Source organism: Coregonus lavaretus, assembly GCF_964263955.1.
Source record: "Coregonus lavaretus genome assembly, chromosome: 3".
NCBI classification, from domain to species: Eukaryota; Metazoa; Chordata; class Actinopteri; order Salmoniformes; family Salmonidae; genus Coregonus; species Coregonus lavaretus.
Window position 1 is genome coordinate 24,348,445 of NC_139990.1, and position 22,106 is coordinate 24,370,550.

At 42.0% G+C, this 22,106-nt stretch overlaps 1 protein-coding gene across 1 annotated transcript in view; it reads left to right on the top strand.

The window, feature by feature from the left end:
- The first annotated feature begins 2,383 nt into the window (after nt 1–2,383).
- The window catches only part of LOC311125327 (semaphorin-6D-like), a 122,946-nt gene continuing 103,223 nt past the window's right edge, over nt 2,384–22,106 (top strand). The window contains exon 1 of the mRNA XM_084158394.1: nt 2,384–2,524. The gene's annotated coding sequence lies outside the window, so the exon portion shown is untranslated. The remainder of the gene's footprint in view (nt 2,525–22,106) is intronic.

The window sequence follows — 22,106 nt, forward strand, 5'->3', positions numbered from 1 at the left end:
CGGCAGGGGGACGGTGCAGATATGTTGCCAACACTGTGATGCTCTTGGTCCAGAGAAGCGCTGACTGAGTGACCCACTGCTCAGGGAGAGACTCAGCGTAATTCAGCCTGTCTTCAAATAATCACCATCTCTTCCTCCTTAGCAATCCCAGAAGATACAGACAGTGAAGTTAGCTGTTTGGCAAAATGCAATGGGATGTTATTTGTGCAGCCAGATTCTAGTGGCCAGTGTGTGGTGGACGTGAAACCCGCCTGTAGCAAGTTGGCTGGAGTATATCGGTGCTGTCACCTTCCCTGAGACCTACAGCGAACTGTCATTCATGGAGTGACAGACCAGTCTCTTGCTCTGTTGGCTTAGATGGTTGGCTTTGAGTGGCGTGCACTGTTGTGAGTTTGAGCATCACTTGGTGCAGAACAGAATGCACTCTATGCATGTTGAGGGCATTTCATTTACTTACTGAATCAACATAAATGATATAAGAAACGTGGGCTAATGTGGCCAATGCACCACAAGGCTGTGTTAGCCTGCTGAGCTAAAGCCAAGGCATTAGCTCAGGGAGCTAACATAAGTCTTCTCATTAAGCAAGGTTACTCATCATCACATGAGCATAGTTCACCTAACCACCTCAGTTACACTAACCAGTAACCAATATTTGATGTATCATTCATATCATGTGGTATGGATTTGTAATGCTTATTATAATATGAGGACGTATTTAGTATTCTTCTGCTTATGAGAATGTCCTGATTTGTTCTAGGAGTGCCCAGCGACTCCCCCAGGCAACTCTGCAATTCTAACCCTGGTAATAGCTTCCCTCATATAAAATAGGGTTTTTCTAAATAGGCTATCCAATTATCTCGCTTTCATTGTTAAAATACAGGCCAATTGTCAATACAAATGGACACTACAGGATTTCAGTTTTTCATTTTCAGAGTGCATTCAGATCATCAGATATTTACTCTCTCTCTTTCTCTCTCCCCCTCTCCGGCTGCTGCAGATCGTTTATGGTCTGGTAGCTTTGACAAAACACAGTCATTTCTCTCATGTCACCGATACCATTAGCGCCGCCTGCAAATGGCTCTCCATCTTTAATGACACTTGTGTTGAATTTACATTCACAAACTTGTCCATCAGTCTGGATAACTCAATGATGAAATGGACGCCGATCCTACACGCTTGGGTTAACAAAGCAATACAAAACACTGCATCGGTGTCCACATAACAACATGACCTTTGTATGAGTAGACAGCACCATGGAGAGAGGAAGGGAAAATAAACATCATGAGGCTACAGTATAATCATGTAACAGTAGCTTTGACTTTGACAAATAAACCAATATTTCCCAGGATGCAACATTTCTCATAACAAATAGGCCTATAATTTAAAGAATGTGGCTCTTGTAAAAGAAAAAATAGGTATTTGTCTCACTCTGGATAAACCCATTGCATCTTTACTCCTAATTACCCTGGAGAAAACACCATGTAATTTCAATTAAGAACTTTTGTTGAAATCATCGGTCGACTTTGAATGACACAAAGTGGGTTCAGCATGGGGCTATAGGCACATATTTTCTTGCTGTTTCACCAGAGGTTGTTGGGAAATGGAAAACAACGGTGGCAGGAAAATCAACCAGGGACGTTGGGACATTGATCCCTGAGATTGAATTGTGAGTTGAGCGGTAGGCTCGAAATGCTTTGATTGCTGGCGAAACAATGTTTGGGACTATGGCTTAGAATGTAGAATAATAACCCTTAATGACTTAGTTCGCAAGGTGAGTGCTTAAGTGTTTGATCAGAACCTTCCAAGTGAGACTGTGTAAGGCCTCACATATATTAATGATATAGGGAGAGAACGTGTTACGATCAAAGTAGATAAGACTTGCATTTGATCCAAAGAGAAGCGAAAAAGCCATATCAAACACTATACAATGCACAATTAGGCATATTTATTTTCCCTAATACTGTTGCTGGTTATTCCTACTTGCTTGCGACTATCCTTATCCTTATCATATCATAATAAGATGATGTGGTATATCATAGTTCATACTTATCTATAATAAGATGCTTAATGTTTGACTTAATTCTTACCAAACATTTTTTTTTTTGTGTGTCAGCAATTAGACATTTTAATTAAGTGTTAAAAAGAAAAGGGTAAAAAAAAGTCAGAGAACCTTTTTAAGCTTACAGTCTGGACTGGAGTCTAAAGACTGGACCATGGTTTGAACGGAGTGGGAGGTACCACCTGCGTAGTCTACGGTGCTGCGCCCCCTAATTGGCCGTAAGGGTCTTTCATGCAAACGAGAAGGGTGTGTCCTGGGCGAGACAACCGCCGCGCGCCTGGGAAGATCTCCTCCTGCTTCAGTGTATCTAGTGAATGCAAACACAACAGCGTGCGTCCTGGGAATTACGACGTTCTAGGAGTGAAATAGTGATTATTTTCAGACTGTTCCCTCTTCGTCGATATTCTTGCTGGAATTTTGGATTATTTCCTTCGGAAATATCAAGCGGAATTAATTTGTGAGAAGGTAAATTCCGTGTTGTCGCCCCTGTGCGGTGTATGTTGCCGACAATCTGTGTCTGCTCCCTCTCTGTATGTTTCATTTGGTTCAAATCGGTCTTCATGCAGACCAGACCAAATGTTGTGGGTTCTGGGTTTTCGGTCTTTGCAAACCGTCTGAACTGAATTTACGAACTAAATGTGGAAAACCTTCAACCCACGACTTTGGCATGACTGCGACGTTTTGGTTTGACATGTCTGAGATATCAATCAAAGAGCTGTCACTCAAGGTGTCAAATTAACATTTGAATGACAAAAACATTGCATTTATTCTAGTGACCGGTTTTTGTAGCTTGCAACCTTTTTAGGCTATATGATAGCCTATTCTATTAGGCTAGTATTTTCCGAGTTGTATAGATCTTATTCTAGGGCACTTGATGTCTTCCCCGATTGATGTTTGTGATTATAATGTATGTACAATTCTTTGTCCAGCTATTCAAGTTTATAGGGTGCGAGGTCGTATGCATCGTTGCCCACAAAGGTGCGTTGCATCATTCTACCCCAAGTCATCAATGTATGTCAATGGGGACAACTTGTCAGGGTTGTCAGTGCATGACAAACAGAATTAACAAAAATATCGAACGCATCAGGGTTGTAATGTTGCCTAGCCTATAAAGTCATCAACTTGAAGGGACATATAACCCTACCTATCATTTTAGTGAGTTGTAGCCAATAATCATTACTTATATTGATGCTTTCAAAGTTGTCATCATATCAGTTCTGAAAAGCTTTGTTCAGGCTGTGTAAATCGTGTAGATTTTCTTCAAAAATCGTATCATGTTATTTTTTTCATGATCTAATCATAGGCCTACCATTTAGAACAATCTTCTCACTTCATTTTTGTAATAAAAATCATGTTTCAATACAGAGGGGGAGTGATAAAAATATATGTTATTACATGACGACCATTGAAAGATTTTCTGCTAAACCCCCGGTTGTCATCGCCTATTATTTTCCCTGAAATCTCTGCCGCGGGACTCGCCTTTTGTCCTAATCCGTTTCCCTCACCGTACTGGTTCACAATCAAAATACCGGATTTAGAGATTAAAATCCAGTCTGGCCATCTGCAGTTGCCTGCGAAAACAGGCTAAATTAGCACGATTTATGCTTTTATTCAAACAAAGCCTTTACGCGATAACAGATTGTATAACATTCGTTTTGGCAGCTATAGGGCAATATCATCTAAATTGCTTGCTCTCTTCAGGTGGTTAATTGCCTTGCGCATAGTCTTTTCCTCAAATCTTTTGTGCGTCTTTCTTTATCATGCTATTATGCCATTGCTTCAAGTCCTCCCTATTTGTATTTGGGAAATAGGCCCATATAAATATTATGCAATTGTAACATGGAAAGACTTGTTACAAGCTCAACAAAGTTCTGTGGAAATGAAGTAGGCAGCAGGCTACTAAATTAATGCTCACTCGCACAGAATTCTGCAGTTGGCAACCTGAAGTGCAATAGAAATGTTATCTATGGACAAAGCTATCTGAAACATTTATGTGCTGTCAAAATTGTATAAGATCTTTAAGGCTTCAATGCACACAATGTATAGGACAGGCTACTGTAATGGACCACACTCCACACTCTGGAGGAGAGAGTGATCACGTGTCAACCCCACGTTTCGCCATCATATCTCACCTCAGTTTAGTCATCATATTTCACCTCAGTTTAGCCATCATATCTCACCTCAGCAGGATGCTGTGTTGGAGCCGGCATACTGATATGTGTGTGTGTTCAGTGTGCGAATTATACCATGTCTCTATTTTTTTCAAGGGACCATCCTATCTGGGCCTAATAGTAAAGGCATTTAATTAAACTGTAAAAATGTGGCATAAACACAACCAGTCATGTTTTCATCTGATTGTCACACAAATCACTTCAGAAAAAGTAGGCTACCTGTGCAAATTCGTCAACTCAAATAATTCCAGCATCCATTTGATTAATGAAAAGAGACATCGTTTTACAAAACACAGTGACATTCGGTGATTTGTCAGTAGGCCTACACTCTTGTAGCCTGAATTAATTAATGTGTCTTGCTGACAAATTGACCTTTTTGTAAAAAGAAAAGTCAAGAAACCTGAAAAGGGACTGAAATACGTGACTGTCCAGGGATGACAAGTGCCAAAAAAATGACAGAGATGTGGGGGTGTTCGTTCAATTTGGAATAAGCTTTAACTTTTATATTTACCACTGTAGCAGTAAATTGCATTATTTAGAGACCCCCTGGCCCCCCTGCATTTAGGGGGGTGCTCATCTTTCATTCAAGGGGGGGTTTAGACCCCCGGCCCCCCTGTAATTCGCACTCTGTGTGTATGTCAATGTAAGCACACTTTCATTTTTTGCATGCATGTGCGTGCATATGTGTTCTCTGTGTGCATGTGTCACGTGTTGCATAACTGATGAAGTCACTGATGCTGTGAATAGGTGGCCTCGCTCTAGGAAGATCACTCCATCATTGCCACAGCATGTAGGTGGACCTACCACACACGTCTTTCCCTCTAGGCCTCTACCCTACACCTCATCGCCATCACAGTATAGCTCAGGTGCCCAAAGCAGTGTGTGTATCAACCAGGCAGTTGATTTGTAGATCAGTGAATCAGTGTTACAAAACGCTGATCTGACTGAACTGAAGCCAGTTTTCTGGTATGCGCTTTGGCTACAGCCTTAATTGCCTATCTGGTAATAAGGAGTTTGGGTTCACAACCTTAAGGGCATCGTTAGCTGGCGCCACAACAAAAGCCTCGGTGTCATTGCATCATCGACCCACATCTCTTTTATATGTTAAAAAAATATATATATAAAGGAAAACGGGCCTAAAAAAATGTTGCCTCACTTAAAATAGAATTCAGATGTGTGAGCTGTCTGTGTTACGTCGATCCCTTTCCCCCTTAGCGGGAGTCGTATATTTAGCGTGTTGGCTTCATTAATTTCAACACCTCTATCTTGCTGGGAATTATTAGTTTTTTTCTTGAGCTATGACACATCTGCTTGTGTATAATGTTTAAATTTATTCATTGGGCTTTTGTTGACATATAATTTCATATCGTTGGACAGTGTTGTGTGTGGCTGGATTTGAGCTGATTTTAAAACATGGCTCCGACAAAGTTTTAAAAACATCAGTACTGCAATGAATGCATTTGCACGTACACAAAGTCTAGGCCTAATCAGCATGGAACCCCTACAGTGTTTGTCTGCGTGGTTTTAAAAGCATTAACATGCACAGTTGTGTCTGCCTGCCTGAATTTCCAGCACACAACTCCAACAGGTTTATCTCAGCTTTCTTGTGAAACCACCCCTCTGTGCTGAGTGCAACAGTCTGCCATATCACCTTAGATATCATAGCTATTGCTGTTTTCATATTGGCACTATCGCGTGTACAGTGTAGTGTATTTCGGCTTGGACATCTACACTTGTGGACATTAGCTCTCTGACACACACAATCTGTCTCCTTGACCACTGAGCTACACTGCCGTCTCCCCGTCCCTCTGCTGTGACTGAGGGTGACACAATGAGAGTGGTGAGGTCATGGCTGGAGAGCCGTAGCACCATGACAGGGGAACTGTCTCTAGCCAGTTTTGAGATGAGGGAATTAGAAGAGCAGGATGTGGGAAGTTCTCAGTGGGAATCTGAGGACGCTTTTGATGAGATTGTGGGGGGAGGGAGTGTGTGTGTGCTTGCATGAGTCTACGTGTGTGTGTTCTTGAGGGTGAAAGAGAGAGCAATGCTTGTGTTGGATTCGATTCATGGTGTGTGTAGCTTGGGTGAGTAGCCAGTGTGTATGTTGTACAAGTGTGGTCACTGACAAGTGAACATATGCCTGTGTGATTGTCATTCCGCCTGATGTGCGGTTGCTTTGTGTGTGTGTGTATCTTTTTGGCCTAATATCTATATCAGTCTGTTACGTATAGTCTGTTGCTCCACTCTGTAGCTCCAGAGGATCTGGAAAAGTTCAATTTCCTCTGTTTGTCATTAGTAATCTCTCCATTCACCAGCCGAGTCGGGTTCTGCTCGCCAGCCCGTGATGGCTACAAATGACCCCACCATCGTAGCTTTTTCCATTTTACCCAAAGATTGTGTCCCGCTCACTGATGGGCCCGCAGATGCTGAAGCACCCTGGGAAATGGGCCATTTTGTCGAGGGTGTGATTTTTTTTTATTTCCTGGCTGTCGCTGTCCAGATGTTGGCTGCTGAATTATGTGTCGCCGGTGGAGAGGTCCTCAAAGGTCCGTTGCTCCTAATGCCCCCAGAAATAATGAGCGCTGAAATAGCCTTCCCCTCAGGTGCCTCTAGTCTCTGCTCCTCTTTCCTTCTCTTACTTCATGGTTTCTCCTCTCTTAGTCTCCTTTCCTCTCTTCTCTAATGATGGGGGGAAATTGATACAGTTACAGTGCCTTCAGAAAGTATTCATACCCCTTGACTTATTCCACATTATGTTGTTACAGCCTGAATTCAAAATTGATTAAATCTTGTTAAAAATCGTACCCATCTTCACACAATACCCCATAATGACAGTGAAAACATGCTTTTAGAAATGTTTGCACATTTATTGAAAATGAAATACAGAAATATCTCATTTACATACAGTACCAGTCAAAAGTTTGGATGCACCTACTCATTCAAGGGTTTTTCTTTATTTGTACTATTTTCTACATTGTAGAATAATAGTGAAGACATCGAAACTATGAAATAACACATATGGAATCATGTAGTAACCAACAAAAAGTGTTAAACAAATCAAAATATATTTTATATTTGAGATTCTTCAAAGTAGCCACCCTTTGCCTTGATGACAGCTTTGCACACTCTTGGCATTCTCTCAACCAGCTTCACCTGGAATGCTTTTCCAACAGTCTTGAAGGAGTTCCCACATATGCTGAGTCCAACTCATCCCAAACCATCTCAATTGGGTTGAGGTCAGGTGATTGTGGAGGCCAGGTCATCTAATGCAGCACTCCATCACTCTCCTTCTTGGTCAAATAGCCCTTACACAGCCTGGAGGTGTGTTGGATAATTGTCCTGTTGAAAAACAAATGGTAGTCCCACTAAGCTCAAACCAGATGGGATGGCGTATCGCTGCAGAATGCTGTGGTAGCCATGCTGGTTAAGTGTGCCTTGAAATCTAAATAACTGACAGTGTCACCAGCAAAGCACCATCACACCACCTCCTCCATGCTTCATGTTGGGAACCACACATGCGGAGATCATCCATTCACCTACTCTGCATCTCACAAAGACACAGCGGTTGGAACCAAAAATCTCAAATTTGGACTCATCAGACCAAAGGACAGATTTCCACCAGTCTAATGTCCATTGCTCGTGTTTCTTGGCCCAAGCAAGTCTCTTCTTCTTATTGGTTTCCTTTTATTAGTGGTTTCTTTGCAGCAATTCGACCATGAATGCCTGATTCACACAGTCTCCTCTGAACAGTTGACGTTGAGATGTTACTTGAACTTACTTGTTACTTGAACTCTGTGAAGTATTTATTTGGGCTGCAATTTCTGAGGCTGGTAACTCTAATGAACTTATCCCCTGCAGCAGAGGTAACTCTGGGTCTTCCTTTCCTGTAGTGGTCCTCATGAGAGCCAGTTTCATCATAGCGCTTGATGGTTTTTGCAACTGCACTTGAAGAAACTTTCAAAGTTCTTGAAATGTTCCGTATTGACTGACCTTCATGTCTTAAAGTAATGATGGACTGTCGTTTCTCTTTGCTTATTTGAGCTGTTCTTACCATAATATGGACTTGGTCTTTTATCAAATAGGGCTATCTTCTGTATACCACCCCTACCTTGTCACAACACAACTGTTTGGCTCAAACGCATTAAGAAGGAAAGAAATTCCACAAATTAACTTTTAACAAGGCACACCTGTTAAATGAAATGCATTCCATACCTCATGAAGCTGGTTGAGAGAATGCCAAGAGTGTGCAAAGTTGTCATCAAGGCAAAGGGTGGCCACTTTTAAGAATCTGAAATATATTTTAATTTGTTTAACACTTTTTTGGTTACTACATGATTCCATATGTGTTATTTCATAGTTTTGATGTCTTCACTATTATTCTACAATGTAGAAAATAGTAAAAATAACTGTAATAGTAATTGACTGGTATGGTAAGTATTCACACCCCTGAGTCAATACTTTGTAGAATCACCATTGATGGCGATTACAGCTTTGAGTCATCTTGGGTATATCTGTATCAGCTTTGCAAATCTGGATTTGGGGATTTTCTCCCATTCTTCTTTGCAGATTTTCTCAAGCTATGTTAGATGGGGAGCGGTGGTGAACAGCAATCTTTGAGTCTTGGGATTCATATATGGGCTTTGGCTGGGCCACTCAAGGACATTCACATTCTTGTTCTGAAGCCATTCCAGCATTGCTTTGGCTGTTTGCTTGGGGTCATTGTCCTGTTGGAATGTAAATCTTCGCCCCAGTCTAAGGTCGTTTGCACTCTGAAGCAGGTTTTCATCAAGGATTTGCCTGTGTTTGGTTCCATTCATTGTTACCTCTCTTACCAGTCTCCCAGTCCCTGCCGCTGAAAAGCATCCCCATAGCATGATGCTGCCCCCACCATGTTTCACAGTAGGGATGGTGTTAGACAGGTGATGAGCTTGTGCCTGGTTTTCTCCTGACAGCGCGTTGCATTCAGGCCAAAGAGTAAAATGTTTGTCTCATCAGACCACAGAATCTTTTGCCTTATGCTATCAGAATCTTTCACGTGCCTTTTTGCAAACTCCAGGCGTGCTGTTATGTGCCTTTTTCTCAGGAGTGGTTTTCGTCTGGCCACTCTCCCATAAAGCCCAGATTGGTGAAGTGCTGTAGAGACAGTTGTCCTTTTGACAGGTTCTTCCATCTCAGCCAAGGAACTCTGTAGTTCTGTCAGAGTGGTCAAATGGTTCTTGTTCACTTCCCTGACCAAGGTCCTTCTTGTCCGGTTGCTCAGTTTGGTCGGACGGCCAGCTCTAGACAGAGTCTGGGTAGTTCCATATTTCTTCAATTTCCCAATGATGGAGACCACTGTGCTCTTGGTAATTTCAACACTCTAGAAATGGTTTTATACCCATCCCCAGATATATGCCTCATCACGTTTCTATCTCGGAGATCTACGGACAGTTCCTTGGAAGTAATGATATAGTTTCTGCTCTGACGTGCACTGTCAACTGTGGGACCTTATCTAGACAGGTGTTTCTTTCTAAATCATGTCCAAAGTATTGGATTTGGCCACAGGTGGACCCCAATCAAGTTGTAGTGACATCTCAAGGATGAGCAAAGGAATTTGGATGCACCTGAACTCAACTTGGAGTGTAATAGCAAAGGGATGTGAATACTGTACTTCATTTTCAATACATTTGCAAAAATGTCTAACAACATTTTCACTTACACCTTATGGGGTATTGTGTGTAGATGGGTAAGAAAAAAAAATATTTAAACAAATTTGAATTCAGGCTGTAACACAACACAATGTGGAATAAGTCAAGGGGTATGAATAGTTTCTGAAGGCATATTGCAATATTATTTTGGATAGTATTATATTGATACTTTGACTCCAAGTACCGATTTTGTAAAATATATAAAAAAATTTTTTTTGCTAGGTAGCTTTAGATAGCGCTAGTCGGCTGTACCTGCGCTAAAACAGCTGTATTTTTCATCCTAAAGCTTGTTCGCCATCTTTTTAAATAGTGTTCCAACATGTTTTCTGTGACTGATCAAAACACATTTTCTCATGCTCTCTGCAGCAGACATGTAGTGAGCAATATGCTTTGGAACATAAAATTGTAATTAAATCGCAGTATCGAATCGCAATACATATCGAGTATCGTGAAATCGAGAATTCCGTTATTTCCCAGCCCTACTCTTCTCACCCATATACTTTCATCTCTCTCCTCTCTTCGCCTCATATCTTCTTATTTTCTCCTCTTCTCATCTTTTCTTCTCTCTTGTACCTCCAGCTTTTCAAACTTTCTCCCACATATTCCTCACCTTTTCACTCTCCTATTGCCCTGTTATTGGTTATATCCACACAGTTTCATAAAACTATTTTTATTGCATTTCGTGGGAGGAACATAAAGCCAGGTCTTCATGGTGTTTTGCTTTTTTAGGCCTGCATTTGGTAAGAGACTATGTTGAGGCGAGGTGATAGTTTGCCCAATTCGGCAGCAACGGATCTCTATTATGCCCAGTGTGAAGTCATGTCTGAGTATATAAATAACATGAAGCAATTGCCTCCTGTACAAATGAAGGATCTGTGAAATGCTGTAGCAGTCGTCATTGTCAGGGGGATTTTGGTTGACGCCTCGTGTTGTAGCTCAGCAGTAATCCCAGCATGCCCGTGTAGACTCCCCATGATCCTCCCTGCTGCTTCTGATTAAAACATTTCAGCAAATCTATTGGACTCCTTTCACAGTTTCCAACTCAGTAGCTAGCTTTGGCCTAGCTTTGGCCTAATGTCACAATCCATGAACCCAGCGCACTCTCCCCAAATGACTTAATTGTCAACACATCCCCTCCATACAAGCTCTTATTTGCTGAGCTCCTTTAAAAAACGTCCGACTTTTAAAGCTGGGTCCAGGTTTTCATTATGAATGGGGTTCAAAGGGGCTTGGGGTTGCTTGTGCCAAATTATTGCTATCCCATTCACTTAATGATAGCGCATGTCTTTCCTCCTTCATTGATTAGCTGTTGGCAAATAAAATGGCTGAAGAGTCCTTTCTGCGGCTGGCCTGCTTCAAAGGGAGATTGGGGGGGGGGTAGTTAAATCAGGTTTATGGTTGATAGTGTCTGATGATATGCAGCACAGAGACTGTTTTATGAGCTTGTTTTGTGAGGCGTGGAGATAAAACAAGACATTGCGTGGAGGAAGGCATATTCTGTAGGGGTGTTTTTATTCTGTGAATGCCCTGTCACTATGCTGGTACTTGCTTAAAGCTGCAATATGTAACTTTTTGTGTGACCCGACCCAAATTCACATAGAAATGTGTGGTATAGATCTGTCAATCTCGTTTGAAAGCATGTCTAAGAAGCGGTAGATCTGTTCTATGTGTGCTATTTCTATACTTCCCATTCTTAAGTTTTGCTTTTGCATCTTTTACTTTTGGTTTTGTACACCAGCTGAAAATACAATATTTTAGGTTATGGAAAATATATTTCACAGCGGTTTAGATGGTACAATGATTCTCTACACTATACTTGCTTTTTTTTGTCACATAAGCTGAAATTAGACAACTATTAGAAGTTTAGTAACCAGGAAATGGCAGAGCAATTTCTGCATAGTGCATCTTTAAAAATAATTTGCACTGAGATTTGCAGATGCAGGCTGCAAGAGTTATCAACTTCTTGCGTGCCCTCTTTTTTCCACTTTCTTGTCCTGCTTTGTTTTGTTTTTTTTCTTGCCTCATCGCTTGTTTGCTCTCTTGCTTGCTTGAAGGTGAAGAGCAGGTGCTGGCAAACACAACAGTCAAAACTCCTTAGCGCAAGCGTTCCAGGAATGTTAACATAGAAGAAAGTGAAGGGAGGGGGGATTCTTTGGGAAGAAAATTCCCGCAGAATTCCGAAGTGTGCCAAAATGGGTCTGTTCGACAGAGGGGAGGGGGAAGAGAGATGGAGGAGAAGAGTGAACGAGAAAGGGGGAGGAAGAGAGGGAAAGTGAGAGAGGGAGTGAGGAGAGGCAGGGGAGGAGCCACGCTGAAGATCTTTAACTTTGTCCCAGTCCGATGAGGATTGAGAGAAGTCCAAAAAAGGAGATGAAAGCGCTTTCCAAAACGTACAGCTGCAAGCTGTCTCTTCCAAGCACTTAAAAACGTTGCTTGGCTTTGTGCAACACATGGAGCTGGGTGAAAAAGCTGGTCTCTGTAAGTGTTCCAAGGCCTCTCTATGGCAATTAATGGAACAATAATTACAGTAGCGCGGTTAGACAACAGAGAAATTGATTATTTGGTGTGGCTAAATTGCCGACTGTCATTTTCAAAATGATTTCTGTAATCAGGTTGAGAGATGAAATGAGGCAGAAAATGGAAGGAACCAGATATTGGATTTCAGAGCTGTTTAGTGGGTTTCATATTCATTCATTGCTCCCCTATCTCCTCTATCCTTACCAGCATGGGTTGCACATCACCTCAAAGACTGTTTCATTCGCTGGTCCACCTTCAGTCTATCTAGCTTTAGCAAACAATAACGTCACCAGTAAGAGATGGAACGCCTTGCGACTGGAAGGACAGGAAGCAGGTGACAGAGATGGAGTGTTCCATGTCCTCTCTCTCCCCCTTTCTCAACCCTCTTGCTCTCTCGCTAACCTCCCCCCTTTCTCTCTCTAACTCAGGCTGGACCAGAACCAAACATCTGGTTTGTCTCTTAGGACTTGGTGATGTGGGCTGTGGGGGTTATATGCGGAGGGAGGGGACTGAATGGTGTTCAGGCTTCAGATTGGAAAAAGGGGCTATTTTTAAACCTGGGAGTGTGTGAAGGGGGACAAAGGTCAGGGGGTACAGAAAGGTTGCAAGGGGTGTTTAAGCACTGCCTGTCCCCAAACCCCCCTCCTAAACTATTTTCCCCTGTGTCCTTTTGACCACTTGATCAACAGGCCTAGTTCATGTTTGGGAAAAGATGAAGAGAAATAGCCAAGGCGAGAAAGAGATGTATAGGAGAGTTTGTCAGTGTCAGAGGTGTACTGACGGACAAAGGGAGGCTCATTCTGTGAGAAAAATGATGCAAAGCAGGGAGAGGGATTTTGCTAGCTCTGGATTTCAAGGATTGTAAACATCATTGCCGCTCTTTCACCTGGAAGCAGCTTGTCGGTCTCAGACCAATAGTACATTTTATCTGGCTGGAGTTATATAATGATCAGCAATGAGCTTTGAGTCATAAGCGTTAATGAGTGTAGGACCAACAAGTACAGCAAAATCAGCATTCCTTGAATTTCAATGGGCAAGGTGCTGCAGACAGACACAACCTGTTTAATGGTGTTTGTCTGCATGCGCAAATTGATGATGGTAATGTGGTGATTGACCTAATGTTTTTAACTGCACAGTATTCCCTAAATATCTATCTCTTGCTCTGTGATGTCACCCCTCTGGGCCTGCCTGCAGTGAATAATGGGTAGATCATATCAGTAGAAGGGAAACCATTGAATAGAGGGCTAGATTGACAGCGAGAGAGAGAGGGAAAGAGAGCTTTGAGGGAGAAATAAAGAGGGAAGGAAGGACTTTGTTTGTTTTTGGTCTTCTTAAGAGAGTGTATTCAGAATAAACTCTCACCTTTTACTATGCCAGAAAGTTGGCAGATTCAAAGTCTTTGCGTGTGGCACCTTTAATAAAATGTATCATCTTTTAAAATTGTACGTAGGGTGCATCCAGGAAATCATTTGAGCAAAGATAAATATTACCCACATCACAAGGGGCACTAAAAGGCCATAAAAACGAACTAACCTTGGGAATAGGGAAATGCAACAGGCAATCAAACATTAACACTTTTCTGGTTCGGTGAATGCTCTTTGGAGTGTCAAGGTGGGTATGGCAGTTACAACGTCGGGTTTAGCCCCATCAGCCATTGTCAAGTTTATTTTTATTTTTTACAAAATGTTAATGACAAGTCAAATGTCTTTTTGGAAAAGAATTTGCCTATGTGGTCCTCTGTAGCTCAGCTGGTAGAGCACGGCGCTTGTAACGCCAAGGTAGTGGGTTCGATCCCCGGGACCACGCATACACAAAAAAAAAAAAAATGTATGCACGCATGACTGTAAGTCGCTTTGGATAAAAGCGTCTGCTAAATGGCATATTATTATTATAATATTATTATTAAATTGCGACAGAATACACTTAGTACTACTTCTACAACTAATTATTTGTATTAAGTTCACTTCAGTCAGAAAGTGGTTCCAGACATGCAACTTATCATTTTGCCTGGCTCTAATGAAAACGGTGGTCCAAATCATGGCTCCATCCTTCCATTCACGGCGCATAATGTTCTTAATTAACAGTTAGTGCTAACGTCTGCCTCTTTCCATACACTTTCGGCTGTTCCGAGTCACTGGGGTAGATGGCTGTATTGGTTTAGCAGAGCTTTGATTTCCCTGCCAGTATGAAAATCAGTGTTCGGCGGGGCCAGCTTCTTTATGGCCTAGATTAGCATGATAATGTCAGAGTAGCGGGAGTAGCTAATCAGATTCTCGTAGTGCTCGTGCAGCTATTATCATACGAAACACACCATTAGTGGGGAATGATTTTCCCGGCAATCCCTCACCCTTCAATTATTTTAACTAGCTTCTTGGAAAGATGTGCCAGAAATGGGAAACAGTGCGGGGTAAGCCGAAATGGAGAGCATAATATGGAGGACTGCCTCAAACCACTATATGCTGTTACCCACTGTGTTTTTCTATTACTCTTAACCTCTATGGAGGCTGGTCGCTCAGGAGCACGTGGAGTGGGTCTGGGTTCATGTTTGTCTGACTGAAGTGAGTCTGGTTTGGCCTAAAGTGAACCAGAATGGACAATACTCTACAGTGGCTTGTTCTTCTTGTCTCATTCCTTAATCTGCACTGATCTGAAAAGCAAAACGAGTCGAGGAGATTAAGCCATTTTAGACTATTGAGATACAACCATGGCGTCAGATGTGACTTTAAAAAGCTCAGGTTTCTAGAACCAATCTGGTATTGGCCAAGTTAGTTTGATAGAGACTGTGATGTCCAGATATGAGTTTAGATGGCCTGAAAGGACAAAGCTGACCTCTAATCTGACATGTTCGGGAAAGATTACAACATACTTTAAGTGTCTTCTGTTGACTGATGGAGAAGAGTCACTTTGATTCCTTTCTGAGCAAGTTGTCAAGCCAGTCTGATTGTGCTGCTCTGCTCTGACACACTAGCCAACCACACACACAAGAGAAAAATCACTTTCCCCCATAGGACATCCACACCGTGCCGGGTCACCTAGGTCATGGGGCAAGGAGGGGGGACGAGTGATCGGTACGTGGCCCAAATGGAATGTCGACATTTTATCCACGTCCCACAGTGTTTTCCAAAACATGCAAGAGGGTCTTCCTTGGCTCCCGCTTTGGTTTAGACGATATCAAGCAATATTTGATCGAAACTCCTTTTGGTGTGCAAACAGTTCTGATACACTTACGGGCAATGTTACTCTGTAACTGCGGTAGGAGCTCACTCCCCTGGTTTGTAACTGTCCCTATTAGTGCCGCAAGGTATACTGAAACTTTGGTACTTTTTCGATACAAGAAAACCCCTGGTTTGGTACCAGAATTTTTGTTACGTTCGGTACTTCTGTCAAATGTGTCTCACGTGATTGAGAGGATCAGGTCTGTCTACCAGCGCAGCAAAGTGCCTGCTCAACTTACTCATTCATTGCTAGAGCTGTCTGGCTGCATTGTTAGCTCCTCTCATGCTGCACATAAGTTAACACACTTGAATAATGCAACACAGCATGTTGAAACTGTTCATTACTGTTCGCAAAACAATGTCCATAGAACACTTACATTGCAAGACGATACCTGTAGCTTCCAACTTTAATTGTAGGCTAGCTTTCCTTGCTAGCTTACAGCTGAATTCACTACCCTAGTACTTTGTTTGTGATACCATAATGCAAAATATGCATATTTCAAAGCTGATTGTCACCAAAAATTTTAATTCGCTACGTCTCCCTACCCACCAAAAATGAATTCACTTCCCTCGCCGCCCGTCTGATTTCTACTAGATTCCATAGCCACAAAGTCAGATTCCGCAGCCACATTCTGCCTTGTGAACGACATCATTACTTTCTTAAAGAGACAGCACACACTTTTATAAAAGAAGAGATTGCTTCTTCTATGCAAATGTTGTTGATCAGTACAACATTTTTTACATAAAAATGTTCAAATGTAGTGATATTGAACTCAAGAGATGCCCAACGATTGAACAGAGCAGTAGCTGAGTTTCTGTCTGGATCAAGTGTCATTCTGTGACTTTGGCTAATATGTCTTCTTTTTTAGTTGTGGTATCATTTTGGTATTGAGTATTGTAAATTATATAGAGTATTGTGATAATAAACCTAGTATTGGCATCAAAGTCAAAATTCTGGTATCATGACAACACTAGGGACTATGGGGCCCATTTCTGTCCGGAGGCGCTTGTCTGGCCCATGAGTCAACTGTGTGGGTTTATCGTCTGGCCCTGACGTCTCTTTGATGTCTCTCTCTCTCTCTCTCTCTCTCTCTCTCTCTCCTTTTCTGCCTCTTTCTAGCTTCTCTGTTCTCTCAAGGCTTTTCTCTCTCACTCTATCTTCCATATTCTCTCTTTGCTTGTTTTTTTCTTTCTCGCTCTCACTCGCTCTGTTTCTCTCTCCCCTTTTCTCTCTCTCTCTCTCTTTCTCTCTCTCTCTCTCTCAACATTCAATTTCAATTTAAGGGGCTTTATTGGCATGGGAAACATATGTTTACATTGCCAAAGCAAGTGAAATAGATAATAAACAAAAGTGAAATAAACAATACAAAATTAACAGTAAACATTACACTCACAAAAGTTCCAAAAGAATAAAGACATTTCAAGTGACATGTCTATATACAGTGTTGTAATGATGTGCAAATAGTTAAAGTGCATAAGGGAAAATAAATAAACATAAATGTAGGTTGTATTTACAATGGTGTTTGTTCTTCACTGGTTGCCCTTTTCTTGTGGCAACAGGTCACAAATCTTGCTGTTGTGATTGCACACTGTTGTATTTCACCATCAGTCACAGTGGTCAGGTATTCTGCCACTGTGTACTCTCTCTCTCTCTCTCTCTCTCGGGGCATACCTAGGTCAACTCTTGTCTAGGCAAGAGGAGGTTGGCATGTTGAAGAGCCTCTATGTCTCTAGTCAGGTGTTAGATTGGGCTGGTGGTGAGGGAGGTGGATTGAGTTCACATGAAGCAGGGCTACGCTGTTCATTATCTCACAGTCCTTTGGGATGGGGTGAAAAAGCGTCTGTAGAAGTCCTTCAGTCAAGCATGGTCAAGGCAATGGTCAAGGCAATATATATATATATATATATATATATATATATATACATACATACATACATACATACATACATACATACATACATACATACATACATACATACATACATACATACATACATACAGTGGGGAGAACAAGTATTTGATACACTGCCGATTTTGCAGGTTTTCCTACTTACAAAGCATGTAGAGGTCTGTAATTTTTATCATAGGTACACTTCACTTCAGGGATGTAGCTCAGTTGGTAGAGCATGGCGTTTGCAACGCCAGGGTTGTGGGTTCGCTTCCCACGTGGGACCAGTATGAAAAAAAAAAAAAAATAATAATAATAATAATGTATGCACTCACTAACTGTAAGTCGCTCTGGATAAGAGCGTCTGCTAAAATGAAAAAAAAAAAAAAACTGTGAGACATTTTATTGCATGACATAAGTATTTAATCACCTACCAACCAGTAAGAATTCCGGCTCTCACATACCTGTTAGTTTTTCTTTAAGAAGCCCTCCTGTTCTCCACTCAGACTAAAAATGTAAATGTAAATTACCTGTATTAACTGCACCTGTTTGAACTCGTTACCTGTATAAAAGACACCTGTCCACACACTCAATCAAACAGACTCCAACCTCTCCACAATGGCCAAGACCAGAGAGCTGTGTAAGGACATCAGGGATACAATTGTAGACCTGCACAAGGCTGGGATGGGCTACAGGACAATAGGCAAGCAGCTTGGTGAGAAGGCAACAACTGTTGGCGCAATTATTAGAAAATGGAAGAAGTTCAAGATGACGGTCAATCACCCTCGGTCTGGGGCTCCGTGCAAGATCTCACCTCATGGGGCATCAATGATCATGAGGAAGGTGAGGGATCAGCCCAGAACTACACGGCAGGACCTGGTCAATGACCTGAAGAGAGCTGGGACCACAGTCTCAAAGAAAACCATTAGTAACACACTACGCCGTCATGGATTAAAATCCTGCAGCGCACGCAAGGTCCCCTTGCTCAAGCCAGCGCATGTCCAGGCCCGTCTGAAGTTTGCCAATGACCATCTGGATGATCCAGAGGAGGAATGGGAGAAGGTCATGTGGTCTGATGAGACAAAAATAGAGCATTTTGGTCTAAACTCCACTCGCCGTGTTTGGAGGAAGAAGAAGGATGAGTACAACGCCAAGAACACCATCCCAACCGTGAAGCATGGAGGTGGAAACATCATTCTTTGGGGACGCTTTTCTGCAAAGGGGACAGGACGACTGCACCGTATTGAGGGGAGGATGGATGGGGCCATGTATCGCAAGATCTTGGCCAACAACCTTCTTCCCTCAGTAAGAGCATTGGGTCGTGGCTGGGTCTTCCAGCATGACAACGACCCGAAACACACAGCCAGGGCAACTAAGGAGTGGCTCCGTAAGAAGCATCTCAAGGTCCTGGAGTGGCCTAGCCAGTCTCCAGACCTGAACCCAATAGAACATCTTTGGAGGGAGCTGAAAGTCCATATTGCCCAGCGACAGCCCCGAAACCTGAAGGATCTGGAGAAGGTCTGTATGGAGGAGTGAGCCAAAATCCCTGCTGCAGTGTGCAAACCTGGTCAAGACCTACAGGAAACGTATGATCTCTGTAATTGCAAACAAAGGTTTCTGTACCAAATATTAAGTTCTGCTTTTCTGATGTATCAAATACTTTTGTCATGCAATAAAATGCAAATTAATTAAAAATCATACAATGTGATTTTCTGGATTTTTGTTTTAGATTCCGTCTCTCACAGTTGAAGTGTACCTATGATAAAAATTACAGACCTCTACATGCTTTGTAAGTAGGAAAACCTGCAAAATCGGCAGTGTATCAAATACTTGTTCTCCCCACTGTGTGTGTATATATATATATATATATATATATATATATATATATATATATATACACACACACACACACACACACACACACACACACACACACACACACTCACATACAGTGAAGGAAAAAAGTATTTGATCCCCTGCTGATTTTTTTACGATTGCCCACTGACAAAGACATGATCAGTCTAATTTTAATGGTAGGTTTATTTGAACAGTGAGAGACAGAATAACAACAAAAAAATCCAGAAAAACACATGTCAAAAATGTTATAAATTGATTTGCCTATTAATGAGGGAAATAAGTATTTGACCCCTCTGCAAAACATGACTTAGTACTTGGTGGCAAAACCCTTGTTGGCAATCACAGAGGTCAGACGTTTCTTGTAGTTGGCCACCAGGTTTGCACACATCTCAGGAGGGATGTTGTTCCACTCCTCTTTGCAGATCTTCTCCAAGTCATTAAGGTTTCGAGGCTGACGTTTGGCAACTCGAACCTTCAGCTCCCTCCACATATTTTCTATGGGATTAAGGTCTGGAGACTGGCTAGGCCACTCCAGGACCTTAATGTGCTTCTTCTCGAGACACTCCTTTGTTGCCTTGGCTGTGTGTTTGGGGTCATTGTCATGCTGGAATACCCATCCACGACCCATTTTCAATGCCCTGGCTGAGGGAAGGAGGTTCTCCTCCAAGATTTGACGGTACATGGCCCCGTCCATCGTCCCTTTGATGCGGTGAAGTTGTCCTGTCCCCTTAGCAGAAAAACACCCCCAAAGCATAATGTTTCCACCTCCATGTTTGACGGTGGGGATGGTGTTCTTGGGGTCATAGGCAGCATTCCTCCTCCTCCAAACACAGCGAGTTGAGTTGATGCCAAAGAGCTCCATTTTGGTCTCATCTGACCACAACACTTTCACCCAGTTCTCCTCTGAATCATTCAGATGATCATTGGCAAACTTCAGACGGCCCTGTATATGTGCTTTCTTGAGCAGGGGGACCTTGCGGGCGCTGCAGGATTTCAGTCCTTCACGGCGTAGTGTGTTACCAATTGTTTTCTTGGTGACTATGGTCCCAGCTGCCTTGAGATCATTGACAAGATCCTCCCGTGTAGTTCTGGGCTGATTCCTCACCGTTCTCATGATCATTGCAACTCCACGAGGTGAGATCTTGCATGGAGCCCCAGGCCGAGGGAGATTGACAGTTATTTTGTGTTTCTTCCATTTGCGAAAAATCGCACCAACTGTTGTCACCTTCTCACCAAGCTGCTTGGCGATGGTCTTGTAGCCCATTCCAGCCTTGTGTAGGTCTACAATCTTGTCCCTGACATCCTTGGAGAGCTCTTTAGTCTTGGCCATGGTGGAGAGTTTGGAATCTGATTGATTGATTGCTTCTGTGGACAGGTGTCTTTTATACATGTAACAAACTGAGATTAGGAGCACTCCCTTCAAGAGTGTGCTCCTAATCTCAGCTCGTTACCTATATAAAAGACACCTGGGAGTCAGAAATCTTTCTGATTGAGAGGGGGTCAAATACTTATTTCCCTCATTGAAATGCAAATCAATTTCTAACATTTTTGACATGCGTTTTTCTGGATTTATTTGTTGTTATTCTGTCTCTCACTGTTCAAATAAACCTACCATAAAAATTATAGACTGATCATTTCTTTGTCAGTGGGCAAATGTACAAAATCAGCGGGGATCAAATACTTTTTTCCCTCACTATACACATACAGTACCAGTCAAAAGTTTGGACACCTACTCATTCCAGGGTTTTTCTTTATTTTTACAATTTTCTACATTGTAGAGTAATAGTGAAGACATCAAAACTACGAAATAACACATATGGAATCATGTAGTAACCAAAAAAGTGTTAAACAAATCAAAATATATTTTACGACAGTCCATAATTACTTTAAGACATGAAGGTCAGTAAATACGGAAAATTGACTTACTTGAACTCTGTGAAGCATTTATTTGGGCTGCAATTTCTGAGGCTGGTAACTCTAATGAACTTATCCTCTGCAGCAGAGGTAACACTGGGTCTTCCATTCCTGTGGCGGTCCTCATGAGAGCCAGTTTCATCAAAGCGCTTGATGGTTTTTGCAACTGCACCATATTGACTGACCTTCATGTCTTAAAGTAATGATGGACTGTCGTTTCCCTTTGCTTATTTGAGCTGTTCTTGCCATAATATAGACTTGGTATTTTACAAAATAGGGCTATCTTCTGTGTACCCACCCACCCTTGTCACAAAACAATTGATTGGCTCAAACGCATTTTAACAAGGCACACCTGTTAATTGAAATGCATTCCAGGTGACTACCTCATGAAGCTGGTTGAGAGAATGCCAAGAGTGTGCAAAGCTGTCATCAAGGCAAAGGGTGGCTATTTGTAGAATCTCAAATATAAATTGTATCATGTAGCTGATGATGAAATTCAGAGATAAGGTCAACTGCAACCTTTTCCTGGCCTCTGGAACTCGAATTGTGCATTTTCTAACCTATTCTATCTGTTCGAGAGGTATAAAGCTCGTTTCCCCAATAGAAGTAGCCTATTATCAGGTCATTTTGTAGTTTTCTCAAATAAAATGGGTTTGAAGTTTGATTTTCCAAGATAAACAGGAATTTTCCTCACTTTGCGGGTATTGAATGGGACCCACAGACATGTACTGTATCTTGAACATCCTTTCAAATGTTACATTTAAGGCCGTCTCATTATTTGGTCGTCTGTAGCTTTG